Source organism: Petromyzon marinus, chromosome 73 (genome assembly GCF_048934315.1).
Source record: "Petromyzon marinus isolate PM22_M1 ecotype Great Lakes invasive population chromosome 73, UKy_Petmar_22M1.pri1.0, whole genome shotgun sequence".
In the NCBI taxonomy this organism is placed as follows: Eukaryota; Metazoa; Chordata; class Hyperoartia; order Petromyzontiformes; family Petromyzontidae; genus Petromyzon; species Petromyzon marinus.
In genome coordinates this window covers 3293526-3309598 of record NC_133739.1, presented here as the reverse complement: position 1 = coordinate 3309598, position 16073 = coordinate 3293526, and positions in this window count along the sequence as shown.

Below are 16073 nucleotides of genomic sequence, written 5' to 3'. Positions count from 1 at the left end.
CACTCACCACTCACCTCACCACTCACCTCACCACTTACCTCACCACTCACCACTCACCTCACCACTCACCTCACCACTCACCTCACCACCACTCACCACTCACCTCACCACTCACCTCACCACTCACCTCACCACTTACCTCACCACTCACCACTCACCTCACCACTCACCTCACCACTCACCTCACCACCACTCATCACTCACCTCACCACTCACCTCACCACTCACCACTCACCTCACCACTCACCTCACCACTCACCACTCACCTCACCACTCACCACTCACCTCACCACTCACCACTCACCTCACCACTGACCACTCACCTCACCACTCACCTCACCACTCACCTCACCACTCACCTCACCAATCACCTCACCACTCACCTCACCACTCACCTCACCACTCACCTCACCACTGACCACTCACCTCACCACTCACCTCACCACTCACCTCACCACTCACCTCACCAATCACCTCACCACTCACCTCACCACTCACCTCACCACTCACCTCACCACTCGCCTCATCACTCACCACTCACCTCACCACTCACCTCACCACTCACCTCACCACTCACCTCACCTCACCACTCACCTCACCACTCACCACTCACCTCACCACCACTCACCACTCACCTCACCACTCACCTCACCACTCACCTCACCACTCACCACTCACCTCACCACTCACCTCACCACTCACCTCACCACTCACCACTCACCTCACCACCACTCATCACTCACCTCACCACTCACCTCACCACTCACCACTCACCTCACCACTCACCACTCACCTCACCACTCACCTCACCACTCACCTCACCACTCACCACTCACCTCACCACTCACCACCTCACCACTCACCTCACCACTCACCTCACCACTCACCACTCACCTCACCAATCACCTCACCACTCACCACTCACCTCACCACTCACCTCACCACTCACCACTCACCTCACCACTCACCTCACCACTCACCTCACCACTCACCACTCACCTCACCACTCACCTCACCACTCACCTCACCTCACCACACCACTCACCACTCACCTCACCACTCACCTCACCACTCACCACTCACCTCACCACTCACCACTCACCTCACCACTCACCTCACCTCACCACACCACTCACCACTCACCTCACCACTCACCTCACCACTCACCACTCACCTCACCACTCACCACTCACCATTCACCTCACCACTCACCACTCACCTCACCACTCACCTCACCACTCACCACTCACCTCACCACTCACCTCACCACTCACCACTCACCTCACCACTCACCACCTCACCACTCACCTCACCACTCACCTCACCACTCACCACTCACCTCACCACTCACCTCACCACTCACCACTCACCTCACCACTCACCTCACCACTCACCACTCACCTCACCACTCACCTCACCACTCACCTCACCACTCACCACTCACCTCACCACTCACCTCACCACTCACCTCACCACTCACCACTCACCTCACCACTCACCTCACCTCACCACACCACTCACCACTCACCTCACCACTCACCACTCACCTCACCACTCACCACTCACCTCACCACTCACCACTCACCTCACCACACCACTCACCACTCACTTCACCACTCACCTCACCACTCACCTCACCACTCACCTCACCACTCACCTCACCACTCACCTCACCACTCACCTCACCTCACCTCACCACACCACTCACCACTCACCTCACCACTCACCTCACCACTCACCTCACCACTCACCACTCACCTCACCACTCACCACTCACCATTCACCTCACCACTCACCACTCACCTCACCACTCACCTCACCACTCACCACTCACCTCACCACTCACCACTCACCTCACCACTCACCACCTCACCACTCACCTCACCACTCACCTCACCACTCACCACTCACCTCACCACTCACCTCACCACTCACCTCACCACTCACCACTCACCTCACCACTCACCTCACCACTCACCTCACCACTCACCACTCACCTCACCACTCACCTCACCACTCACCTCACCACTCACCTCACCACACCACTCACCACTCACCTCACCACTCACCACTCACCTCACCACTCACCTCACCACTCACCTCACCACACCACTCACCACTCACTTCACCACTCACCTCACCACTCACCTCACCACTCACCACTCGCCTCACCACTCACCACTCACCTCACCACTCACCTCACCACTCAGCACTCACCTCACCACTCACCACTCGCCTCACCACTCACCACTCACCTCACCACTCACCACCTCACCACTCACCTCACCACTCACCTCACCACTCAGCACTCACCTCACCACTCACCACTCGCCTCACCACTCACCACTCACCTCACCACTCACCACCTCACCACTCACCTCACCTCACCACACCACTCACCACTCACCTCACCACTCACCTCACCACTCACCTCACCACTCACCACTCACCTCACCACTCACCACTCACCATTCACCTCACCACTCACCACTCACCTCACCACTCACCTCACCACTCACCACTCACCTCACCACTCACCACTCACCTCACCACTCACCACCTCACCACTCACCTCACCACTCACCTCACCACTCACCACTCACCTCACCACTCACCTCACCACTCACCTCACCACTCACCTCACCACTCACCACTCACCTCACCACTCACCTCACCACTCACCTCACCACTCACCACTCACCTCACCACTCACCTCACCACTCACCTCACCACACCACTCACCACTCACCTCACCACTCACCACTCACCTCACCACTCACCTCACCACTCACCTCACCACACCACTCACCACTCACTTCACCACTCACCTCACCACTCACCTCACCACTCACCACTCGCCTCACCACTCACCACTCACCTCACCACTCACCTCACCACTCAGCACTCACCTCACCACTCACCACTCGCCTCACCACTCACCACTCACCTCACCACTCACCACCTCACCACTCACCTCACCACTCACCTCACCACTCAGCACTCACCTCACCACTCACCACTCGCCTCACCACTCACCACTCACCTCACCACTCACCACCTCACCACTCACCACTCACCGTCGCCATAGGCGGGAGGGACGGAAAGACGTCGTCGAGAATCGATTCTTGTATCGGGATGTGTTACTGTCGGTAGATTTCGATTCCTTTACGGCCTGATCCATACCCGCAATGTTATTGTTCGATTACGATTGCAGCGGCGTTACAGTGAATCGATTCCGCACACCTGTGGTGACGTCGCGCCATAATTTTAGGAATGTTGGGAATCGATTCGATTTAATAGGGCTGTGTTTTCGATTCCTCTTATCAAGATCCATACCCGCAATGCTAATGATCGATTCCATTTGAACGAGCGATAATCGATCCCGCACACCTGTGATGACGTCAGTGCATATTTTACCAGTGAAGGGAATCGTTTCCGGTTTTCGAACCGGTCATTAGCGATTCCTCTGAGCGAGATCCATAGCCGCAACGTTAATGCTTCGATTCGAATAAGCGTTGATCGAGGATTAGCGAGATAATCGATTGCACGCCTCTGCGACGGGGGGTACATTTTTGTTCGATGAATCAATTCCGTTTAATCGCGTGGCCCTTCATCGATTCCTCTTAGCGAGATATCAATGACCTGGTCTCTGGCGTGGATCATTCCAGGGTTAAATTTTTTTTAAAATTTTATTAATTTTCTTTTTCAGTTTTTATTTATTTTTTGGTGTAGCCCTGTGAGCCATTCGTCTCTTGAATATGAGCGCGTCATCTGGTCCAACACCGGTGTGAGAGACTAAGAAAAGTCGTCTCTGGTGTGGACCAATCAAATTCAAGGACGGTGCCAATATCATCATTATTATTATCATCATTATTATTATCAGTGTTGTCTCAATTTTTGTGTTTGCATTTTGACTGCGTTTGTGTTGTGGTTTATTGCAAACATGATGCCTTGAATAAAGGTGTCAGTTTTTGTGTGCCAGTTTAAAAGGGTAAAAACCTATTACTATATCTTGTTACTGGTAAAGGAGGTCTCATAATGATGCCTTGAATAAAGGTGTCAGTTTTTGTGTGCCAGTTTAAAAGGGTAAAAACTTATTCCTATATCTTGTTACTGGCAAAGGAGATCTCATAATGATGCCTTGAATAAAGGTGTCAGTTTTTGTGTGCCGGTTTAAAAGGGTAAAAACCTATTACTATATCTTGTTACTGGCAAAGGAGATCTCATAATGATGCCTTGAATAAAGGTGTCAGTTTTTGTGTGCCAGTTTAAAAGGGTAAAACCTATTCCTATATCTTGTTACTGGCAAAGGAGATCTCATAATGATGCCTTGAATAAAGGTGTCAGTTTTTGTGTGCCAGTTTAAAAGGCTAAAAACCTATTACTATATATCTTGTTACTGGCAAAGGAGGTCACATAATGTAAATGCTCACCCCGAGCCCTCAATACTCTGATGGTTCGCTGTTTTTGAGTTGTACGTCTTTTGGCGTCTTCTGGTCTAACACCAGTGGAGACTAAAGGGCTCTAAGAAAAGCCGTCTCTGGTGTGGACCAATCAAATTCAAGGACAGTGCCAATATCATTATCAGAGTTGTCTATTTTGTTTGCATTTTGACTGCTTGTGTTGTGGTTATTGCAATGATACCTTGAATAAAGGTGTCAGTTTTTGTGTGCCAGTTTAAAAAGGGTAAAAACCTATTACTATATCTTGTTACTGGCAAAGGAGGTCTCATAATGATGCCTTGAATAAAGGTGTCAGTTTTTGTGTGCCTGTTTAAAAGGGTAAAAACCTATTACTATATATTGTTACTGGCAAAGGAGATATCATAATGATGCCTTGAATAAAGGTGTCAGTTTTTGTGTGCCAGTTAAAAGGGTAAAAACCTATTACTATATATCTTGTTACTGGCAAAGGAGGTCTCAATGATGCCTTGAATAAAGGTGTCAGTTCTTGTGTGCCAGTTTAAAAGGCTAAAAACCTATTACTAAATCTTGTTACTGGCAAAGGAGATCTCATAATGATGCCTTGAATAAAGATGTCAGTTTTTGTGTGCCAGTTTAAAAGGGTAAAAACCTATTACTATATCTTGTTACTGGTAAAGGAGGTCTCATAATGATGCCTTGAATAAAGGTGTCAGTTTTTGTGTGCCAGTTTAAAAGGCTAAAAACCTATTACTATATATCTTGTTACTGGCAAAGGAGGTCTCATAATGTAAATGCTCACCCCGAGCCCTCAATAACTCTGATGGTGCGCTGTTTTTGAGTTGTACGCCTTTTGGCGTCTTCTGGTCCAACACCAGTGGAGACTAAAGGGCTCTAAGAAAAGCCGTCTCGGGTGTGGACCAATCAAATTCAAGGACAGGGCCAATATTATTATTATCAGAGTTGTCTATTTTTGTTTGCATTTTGACTGCTTGTGTTGTGGTTATTGCAAACACGATGCCTTGAATAAAGGTGTCAGTTTTTGTGTGCCAATTTAAAAGCGTAAAAACCTATTACTATATCTTGTTACTGGCAAAGGTGGGCTCATAATGATGCCTTGAATAAAGGCGTCAGTTTTTGTGTGCCAGTTTAAAAGGGTAAAAACCTATTACTAAATCTTGTTACTGGCAAAGGAGATCTCATAATGATGCCTTGAATAAAGGTGTCAGTTTTTGTGTGCCGGTTTAAAAGGCTAAAAACCTATTACTATATCTTGTTACTGGCAAAGGAGGTCTCATAATGTAAATGCTCACCCCGAACCCTCAATAACTCTGATGGTGCGCTGTTTTTGAGTTGTACGCCTTTTGGCATCTTCTGGTCTAACACCAGTGGAGACTAAAGGGCTCTAAGAAAAGCCGTCTCCGGTGTGGACCAATCAAATTCAAGGACAGTGCCAATATTATTATCAGAGTTGTCTTTTTTTGTTGGCATTTTTGACTGCTTGTGTTGTGGTTATTGCAATGATACCTTGAATAAAGGTGTCAGTTTTTGTGTGCCAGTTTAAAAGGGTAAAAACTATTACTATATCTTGTTACTGGCAAAGGAGGTCTCAATGATGCCTTGAATAAAGGTGTCAGTTTTTGTGTGCCAGTTTAAAAAGGGTCAAAACCTATTCCTATATCTTGTTACTGGTAAAGGAGATCTCATAATGATGCCTTGAATAAAGGCGTCAGTTTTTGTGTGCCAGTTTAAAAGAGTAAAAACTATTACTATATCTTGTTACTGGCAAAGGAGGTCTCATAATGATGCCTTGAATAAAGGTGTCAGTTTTTGTGTGCCAATTTAAAAGGGTAAAACCTATTACTATATATTGTTACTGGCAAAGGAGATATCATAATGATGCCTTGAATAAAGGTTTTCAGTTTTTGTGTGCCAATTTAAAAGGGTAAAACCTATTACTATATCTTGTTACTGGCAAAAGAGGTCTCATAATGATGCCTTGAATAAAGGTGTCAGTTTTTGTGTGCCAGTTTAAAAGGGTAAAAACCTATTACTATATCTTGTTACTGGTAAAGGAGGTCTCATAATGATACCTTGAATAAAGGTGTCAGTTTTTGCGTGTGCCAATTTAAAAGGGTAAAAACCTATTAATAAATCTTGTTACTGGCAAAGGGAATCTCATAATGATGCCTTGAATAAAGGCGTCACTTTTTGTGTGCCAGTTTAAAAGGGTAAAACCTATTACGATATCTTGTTACTGGCAAAGGAGATCTCATAATGATGCCTTGAATAAAGGTGTCAGTTTTTGTGTGCCAGTTTAAAAAGGGTAAAACCTATTACTAAATCTTGTTACTGGCAAAGGAGGTCTCATAATGATGCCTTGAATAAAGGTGTCAGTTTTTGTGTGCCAATTTAAAAGGGTAAAACCTATTACTATATATCTTGTTACTGGCAAAGGAGGTCTCATAATGATGCCTTGAATAAAGGTGTCAGTTTTTGTGTGCCAGTTAAAAGGTAAAAACCTATTCCTATATCTTGTTACTGGCAAAGGTGGGCTCATAATGATGCCTTGAATAAAGGCGTCAGTTTTTGTGTGTGCCAATTTAAAAGGGTAAAAACCTATTTCCTATATATCTTGTTACTGGCAAATGAAGTCTCATAATGTTGCCTTGAATAAAGGTGTCAGTTTTTGTGCCAGTTAAAAGGGTAAAAACCTATTACTAAATCTTGTTACTGGCAAATGAGGTCTCATAATGTCGTGATTTTTTTTTTAAATATGATTTTATTGTATTTCTACGCACGTGACCAATCAACCGAAAACATTCTCGCACTTTTAAATGTCGACTTAAAGCTTTTGTGGCTGGCAGGGATTCAATTTCTTTCGGTATTTCGGCTAAAAAAATCACCACCACGTAGAATTAGAATAACAAAATTAAAAAAAAATAACACAACGACGTTTCGGTGAAGACGCCCGCTTTGCGTTGTGGCCGAAACGTCGTTGCGTTATTTTATTAATTTGTTATTTTATTAAATTTTTCTTTTTTATTTTCATTCTACGTGCTCGATTCGATTCGGGTTCGGGGAATGACGTGACAGTTAATCGATTCCGCACACCTGTGATGACGTCACCGAGACACTGCGGCAGTGAAGGGGCATCGATTACAGTTGACAGGGCGGTAGTTATCGATTCCTTTTAGCGAGATAATCGATTCCACACGGACACACAACAACAACAACCGCCATTCGCCACTTTAGTGGCGGTGACGTCACCACCACGACGCTTGTGCCAGGCTAGGTGCACCTTGAGACACACAGAGACACAGAGATACACACGAAAAGACACAATGAGAGACACACAGAGACACTCAGAGAGACACAGAGAGACAGAGACACTCAGAGAGACACAGAGAGATACACAGAGACACACAGAGACACACAGAGACAGAGATACACACGAAAAGACACAATGAGAGACACACAGAGACACTCAGAGAGACACAGAGAGAGACACAGAGACACTCAGAGAGACACAGAGAGAGACACTCAGAGAGATACACAGAGACACAGAGAGAGACACAGATAGACAGAGACACACAGAGAGACACACAGAGAGACACACAGAGACACACAGAGACACAGTGAGACACACAGAGAAATATACACAGAGACACAGAGAGAGACAGAGAGACAGAGAGACACAGAGAGACACATAGAGAGACACACAGAGACACAGTGAGACACAGTGAGAGACACAGAGAGACACACAGAGAGACACTCAGAGAGACAGAGAGACACAGAGAGAGACACAGAGAGAGACACTCAGAGAGACACTCAGAGAGACACTCAGAGAGACACAGAGACACAGAGAGAGACACACAGAGAGACACTCAGAGAGACACTCAGAGAGAGACACAGAGAGAGACACACAGAGAGACACAGAGAGAGACACTCAGAGAGACACTCAGAGAGACACAGAGAGAGACACTCAGAGAGACACACAGAGACACAGAGAAAGACACTCAGAGAGACACAGAGAGAGACAGACACAGAGAGAGACAGACACAGAGAGAGACACACAGAGAGACACTCAGAGAGACACAGAGACACAGAGAGAGACACACAGAGAGACACAGAGAGACACTCAGAGAGACACTCAGAGAGAGACACTCAGAGAGAGACACAGAGAGACACACAGTGAGACACAGTGAGACACAGAGAGACACTCAGAGAGACACAGAGACACTCAGAGAGACACAGAGACACAGAGAGACACAGTGAGACACACAGAGACACTCAGAGAGACACAGAGAGACACAGAGAGAGACACAGTGAGACACAGAGAGACACACAGAGACACTCAGAGAGACACAGAGAGACACACAGAGACACTCAGAGAGACACAGTGAGACACACAGAGACACACAGACACTCAGAGAGACACACAGAGACACAGAGAGACACAGTGAGACACACAGACACTCAGAGAGACACACAGACACAGAGAGACACAGTGAGACACACAGAGACACTCAGAGAGACACAGACACTCACACACACAGAGACACACAACAACAACCGCCATTCGCCACTAAGTAGCGGTGACGTCACCACGACGCTTGTGCCAGGCTATGTGCACCCTGAGGCCACGTGAAGTGTCGAACGCCCGCGGGCAGGAGGTCACGGGGCAGACCCAGGTGCCACGGGTCGACTGACTGAGATGACTGAGATGACTGGCTGATGCACCACCTGTGCCCCCTTCTGTGCCAACCTGCTGTGCTTTAGCCACCCGGCGCTCCGCTCGTTGTTGTGAGCGTCGCTCCTCCGCCCTCCGTTGTTGTTGGAGGGCGACTGCCTCCAACTGCCCAGTAGCGTCCTTCACGAGCCTCCTCCACAGAGGCCGATCTTGACACCGCTGGTACCAGTCATCGGCAAGTCCACTCAGCTCCACGTCCTCCTGTACCACATCACTCCATCTCTTCTCTAGCCCGTGCCGCTAAACGCGCCCGTTTAGCCCCCTCAATCCGGCCGAACAAAAGCTGTTTCGGCATGCGGTGGCTGGGCATGCGCGCTACATGACCCAGCCATCGCAGCCTTGCCTGCCGGAGGAGCTCACCGATGGGACCTTGCCCAGATCTTTCAAGGATTTGTGAGCTCCTCACACAATCCAGTCTGGTTAAACCCAGGATGGATCCTAGGCAGGCTAGCCTAAATGTTTCCAACCAGCGGAGATGTTCCATTAGGGGGGTCCACGTTTCGCAAGCGTAGAGAAGGGAGGGAATGACCGTGGCCGAGAAGACCTGAAGCTTAGTGCGGAGCGACAGACCAGGTAGCTTCCACACAGCGTTACGCAACCGATGAAAAGATATTGCCGCTCGACTGATTCGGAGTGAGACCTCTGCTGTTAAACTGGAGCCAGTCATAAGCACACTGCCCAGGTATGGGAAACTCTCCACTCTCTCCACAACTGCCCCATCACCGATTGGGAGTTGTGGGGGTGGAGTGTCCGATGGTACAAAATACCCAGGCAGGTGCTTAGTTTTGGTGGGGCTGATGGTAAGGCCCCATCTCTTAGTGGCACGCTCCAGTCTCAGCAGCAGCGTCTCCAACTCCTCCTCTGAGTGAGCCGCAATTACCAAATCATCGGCATACGTAACGTGGTTGACCAATAGTGAGCCATCCCTTGACCACACCCGGGCATCGATCAGCCTCCCATTATATCTGTACCAAATGGAGATTCCCCCGGTACAGCTATTGAAGGCTTCACGAACTACGTGGTCCAAATAGATGTTAAATAATGTGGGAGCCAGAGGACATCCCTGTCGCACCCCAAGGTGTACAGGGAAAGGCTCTGACTCCCAGCCACGTAGTTTTACCCGGGCCCGCTCACCATCATGAAGGTCCTTAATGATCGTGAGCAGAGGGTCAGGGACTCCAAAAGCACGAAGAACAACCCAGAGCCCAGGCCTACTGACGGTATCATAGGCCTTGACTAGGTCAATAAAACAGAGATGTAGGTCTTGTTGGAATTCCCTACACCTCTGCTGTAGCAGACGGACAGAAAATATGGCATCTGTGCAGGACCGCCCTTTCCTGAAACCGCATTGGGGCTCCGCAAGCCTCTCCTCAGCGTGCCTGGCAAGGCGATGCTGAATAATCCTTGCCAGGACCTTTCCCGGCACACTGAGGAGTGAGATGCCCCTGTAGTTGTTACAGTCTGTGCGGTCCCCCTTCTTAAAGAGGGGAACCACCAGGGCATCCTTCCAATCCTGCGGAACCCGTCCAGTGGTCCAGACCGTTGTTATGATGTCATGTAGGGCAGTCTGTGCACAAACGCCACCCTCCCTCAGCATTTCGCTTGGGAGATCATCTCTGCCCGCTGCCTTTCCTGGTCTCAGACTCCGGATCGCCTTCAGTACTTCCTCAACAGATGGCACCTCAGCCAGCCACTCACAGGGGGTGACTTCTTCCAATAATTGAGGCACCGCAGCCTCAGCAGGATCATCCCCACTTTGTGCCACGATGTTTTCCTGGCTGAGGGATTCCCCCTCCCCCAGGACCTCACAGAAATGCTCAGCAAATCTGCAAAAATGTTCCTGGGGGTCGGAGATTGGATCACCGTTCTTTCCCCTAATGATGGTAATACAGTGAGGGAAAAAAGTATTTGATCCCCTGCTGATTTTGTACGTTTGCCCACTGGCAAAGAAATGATAAGTCTATAATTTTATTGGTAGGTTTATTTGAACAGTGAGAGACAGAATAACAACATAACATTTTTAGAAAAACGCATGTCAAAAATGATTTGCATTTCAATGAGGGAAATAAGTATTTGACCCCTCTGCTAAACATGACTTAGTACTTGGTGGCAAAACCCTTGTTGGCAATCACAGAGGTCAGACGTTTCTTGTAGTTGGCCACCAGGTGTGCACACATCTCAGGAGGGATTTTGTCCCACTCCTCTTTGCAGATCTTCTCCAAGTCATTAAGGTTTCGAGGCTGACGTTTGGCAACTCAAACCTTCAGCTCCCTCCACAGATTTTCTATGGGATTAAGGTCTGGAGACTGGCTAGGCCACTCCAGGACCTTAATGTGCTTCTTCTTGAGCCACTCCTTTGTTGCCTTGGCCGTGTGTTTTGGGTCATTGTCATGCTGGAATACCCATCCACGGACCCATTTTCAATGCCCTGGCTGAGGGAAGGAGGTTCTCACCCAAGATTTGACGGTACATGGCCCCCGTCCATCGTCCCTTTGATGCGGTGAAGTTGTCCTGTCCCCTTAGCAGAAAAAACACCCCCAAAGCATCATGTTTCCACCTCCATGTTTGACGGTGGGGATGGTGTTCTTGGGGTCATAGGCAGCATTCCTCCTCCTCCTCCAAACACGGCGAGTTGTGTTGATGCCAAAGAGCTCCATTTTGGTCTCATCTGACCACAACACTTTCACCCAGTTGTCCTCTGAATCATTCAGATGTCCATTGGCAAACTTCAGATGGGCATGTATTTGTGCTTTCTTGAGCAGGGGGACCTTGCGGGCGCTGCAAGGATTTCAGTCCTTCACGGCGTAGTGTGTCATCAATTGTTTTCTTGATGATTATGGTCCCAGCTGCCTTGAGATCATTGACAAGATCCTCCCGTGTAGTTTCTGGGCTGATTCCTCACCGTTCTCATGATCATTGCAACTCCACGAGGTGAGATCTTGCGTGGAGGCCCCAGGCCGAGGGAGATTGACAGTTCTTTTGTGTTTCTTCCATTCGCGAATAATCGCACCAACTGTTGTCACCTTCTCACCAAGCTGCTTGGCAATGGCCTCGTAGCCCATTCCAGCCTTGTGTGGGTCTACAATCTTGTCCCTGACATCCTTGGAGAGCTCTTTGGTCTTGGCCACGGTGGAGAGTTTGGGAATCTGATTGATTGATTGCTTCTGTGGACGGGTGTCTTTTATACAGGTAACAAAGCTGAGATTAGGAGCACTCCCTTTAAGAGTGTGCTCCTAATCTCAGCTCGTTACCTGTATAAAAGACGCCTGGGAGCCAGAAATCTTTCTGATTGAGAGTGGGGTCAAATACTTATTTCCCTCATTAAAATGCAAATCAATTTATAACATTTTGACACGCGTTTTTCTGGATTTTTGTTGTTGTTGTTGTTGTTGTTCTGTCTGTCACTGTTCCAATAAACCTACCGTTAAAATTATGGACTGATCATTTCTTTGTCAGTGGGCAAACGTACAACATCAGTAGGGGATCAAATACTTTTTTTCCCTCATTGTAGGGTAGTCTGCACCAACTACCTCGCCTGGTATGGCGCCGGCCATAAATGACGTCACGCGATTATGGCCGATTATTGACCCCTCCCCCCCTAGGTGCGTGACGTCACTAATGGACGGCCCTTATACAGGAGTTCGTGGGATCGATCCTGACCCTGGTGATATGTTAACTACCTCGCCTGGTATACACTCACTCACTCACTCACCCACTCACTCACCCACTCACTCACCCATTCACTCACCCACTCACTAACTCACCCAACCACTCACTCACTCACCCACTCACTCACTCACCCACCCACTCACTCACCCACCCACCCACTCACTCATTCACCCACTCACTAACTCACTCACCCACTCACTCACTCACCCAACCACTCACCCAACCACTCACTCACCCAACCACCCACTCACCCAACCACCCACTCACTCACCCACTCACTCACCCACTCACTCACTCACCCACTCACTCACCCACTCACTCACCCAACCACTCACTCACCCAACCACTCACTCACTCACCCACTCACTCACTCACCCAACCACTCACTCACTCACCCACTCACTCACTCACTCACCCACTCACCCACTCACTCACCCACCCAACCACTCACCCAACCACTCACTCACTCACCCACTCACTCACTCACCCACTCACCCAACACACTCACTCACTCACCCACTCACTCACTCACCCACTCACTCACCCAACCACTCACTCACTCACTCACCCACTCACTCACTCACCCACTCACCCACTCACTCACTCACTCACCCACTCACTCACTCACCCACTCACTCACTCACTCACCCACTCACTCACTCACCCACTCACCCACCCAACCACCCACCCAACCACTCACTCACCCAACTACTCACTCACCCAACCACTCACTCACCCACTCACTCAGCCACTCACTCAGCCACTCACTCAGCCACTCACTCAGCCACTCACTCAGCCACTCACTCAGCCACTCACTGAACCACTCACCCAACCACTCACCCACTCACTCACTCACCCAACCACTCACCCACTCACCCACTCACCCACTCACTCACTCAACCACTCACCCACTCACCCACTCACCCATTCACTCACCCAACCACTCACCCACTCACCCACTCACTCACTCACCCACTCATCCACTCACTCACCCAACCACTCACCCACTCTCTCACTAACTCACCCACCCACTCACTCACTCACTAACTCACCAACTCACTCACCAACTCACCCACCCACTCACTCACCCACTCACCCACACACTCACTCACCCACCCCCTCACCCACTCACTCACCCAACCACTCACCCACCCACTCACTCACTCCCACTCACTCACTCACTAACTCACTCACTCACCCACTCACTCACTCACCCACTAACTCACTCACTTACCCACTCACTCACTCACCCACTCACTCACTCACCCACCCACTCACTAACTCACTCACCCACTCACCCACCCACTCACTCACCCACTCACTCACCCACTCACTCTCTTGGTGCGAGTCTCTCTTGACGAGTCTGTGAGTCGTCACTCATCATTCACACATTCCAGGAGATATTTATAGAGATGGATAAGAGAACACGAGACAGAGACTGGGAGAGTGGATAGAGAGAGAGAGAGAGGAGGGAGAGAGAGTGGGAGAGAGACAGGGAGAGTGGGAGAGAGACAGGGAGAGTGGGAGAGAGAGTGGGAGAGAGACAGGGAGAGTGGGAGAGAGACAGAGAGAGACAGAGAGAGACAGAGAGAGTGTGAGAGAGACAGGCAGAGAGAGAGTGTGAGAGAGAGTGTGGGAGAGTGGGAGAGAGACAGGGAGAGCGGGAGAGACAGAGAGAGACAGAGAGAGACAGAGAGAGAGACAGGGAGAGTGTGAGAGAGATAGAGAGAGACAGAGAGAGACAGAGAGAGTGTGAGAGAGACAGAGAGAGACAGGGAGAGACAGGGAGAGTGGGAGAGAGACAGAGAGAGTGTGAGAGAGACAGAGAGAGACAGGGAGAGACAAAGAGACAGAGAGAGACAGAGAGACAGAGAGACAGAGAGAGACAGAGAGAGACAGGGAGAGAGACAGAGAGAGACAGAGAGAGAGACAGAGAGAGACAGGGAGAGTGTGAGAGAGACTGGGAGAGAGAGAGGGAGAGACAGAGAGACAGAGAGAGACAGAGAGAGACAGGCAGAGAGAGACAGGCAGAGAGAGAGAGTGTGAGAGAGACAGAGAGAGAGAGTGTGAGAGAGACAGAGAGAGTGTGAGAGAGACAGAAAGAGACAGAGAGAGACAGAGAGAGTGTGAGAGAGACAGAGAGAGACAGAGTGTGAGAGAGACAGAGAGAGACAGGGAGAGAGAGAGACAGGGAGAGAGACAGGGAGAGAGACAGAGAGAGACAGAGAGAGACAGGGAGAGACAGAGAGAGAGACAGGCAGAGAGAGAGTGTGAGAGAGACAGAGAGAGACAGGGAGAGACAGGGAGAGTGTGAGAGAGACAGAGAGAGACAGAGAGAGTGTGAGAGAGACAGGGAGAGACAGAGAGAGACAGGGAGAGACAGAGAGAGACAGAGAGAGTGTGAGAGAGACAGAGAGAGACAGGGAGAGTGTGAGAGAGACTGGGAGAGAGAGAGGGAGAGACAGAGAGACAGAGAGAGACAGAGAGAGACAGGCAGAGAGAGACAGGCAGAGAGAGAGAGTGTGAGAGAGACAGAGAGAGAGAGTGTGAGAGAGACAGAGAGAGTGTGAGAGAGACAGAAAGAGACAGAGAGAGACAGAGAGAGTGTGAGAGAGACAGAGAGAGACAGAGTGTGAGAGAGACAGAGAGAGACAGGGAGAGAGAGAGACAGGGAGAGAGACAGGGAGAGAGACAGAGAGAGACAGAGAGAGACAGGGAGAGACAGAGAGAGAGACAGGCAGAGAGAGAGTGTGAGAGAGACAGAGAGAGACAGGGAGAGACAGGGAGAGTGTGAGAGAGACAGAGAGAGACAGGGAGAGACAGAGAGAGACAGAGAGAGTGTGAGAGAGACAGAGAGAGACAGGGAGAGACAGAGAGAGACAGAGAGAGTGTGAGAGAGACAGAGAAAGTGTGAGAGAGACAGAGAGAGACAGAGAGAGACAGGGAGAGAGAGAGACAGGGAGAGAGACAGAGAGAGACAGGGAGAGACAGGGAGAGACAGAGAGAGACAGGGAGAGAGAGAGACAGGGAGAGAGACAGGGAGAGAGAGAGACGGGGAGAGAGACAGAGAGAGACAGGGAGAGAGAGAGAGAGACAGAGAGAGACAGAGAGAGAGAGACAGGGAGAGACAGGGAGAGACAGAGAGAGAGACAGGGAGAGTGTGAGAGAGACAGAGAGAGACAGGGAGAGTGTGAGAGAGACAGAGAGAGACAGGGAGAGTGTGAGAGAGA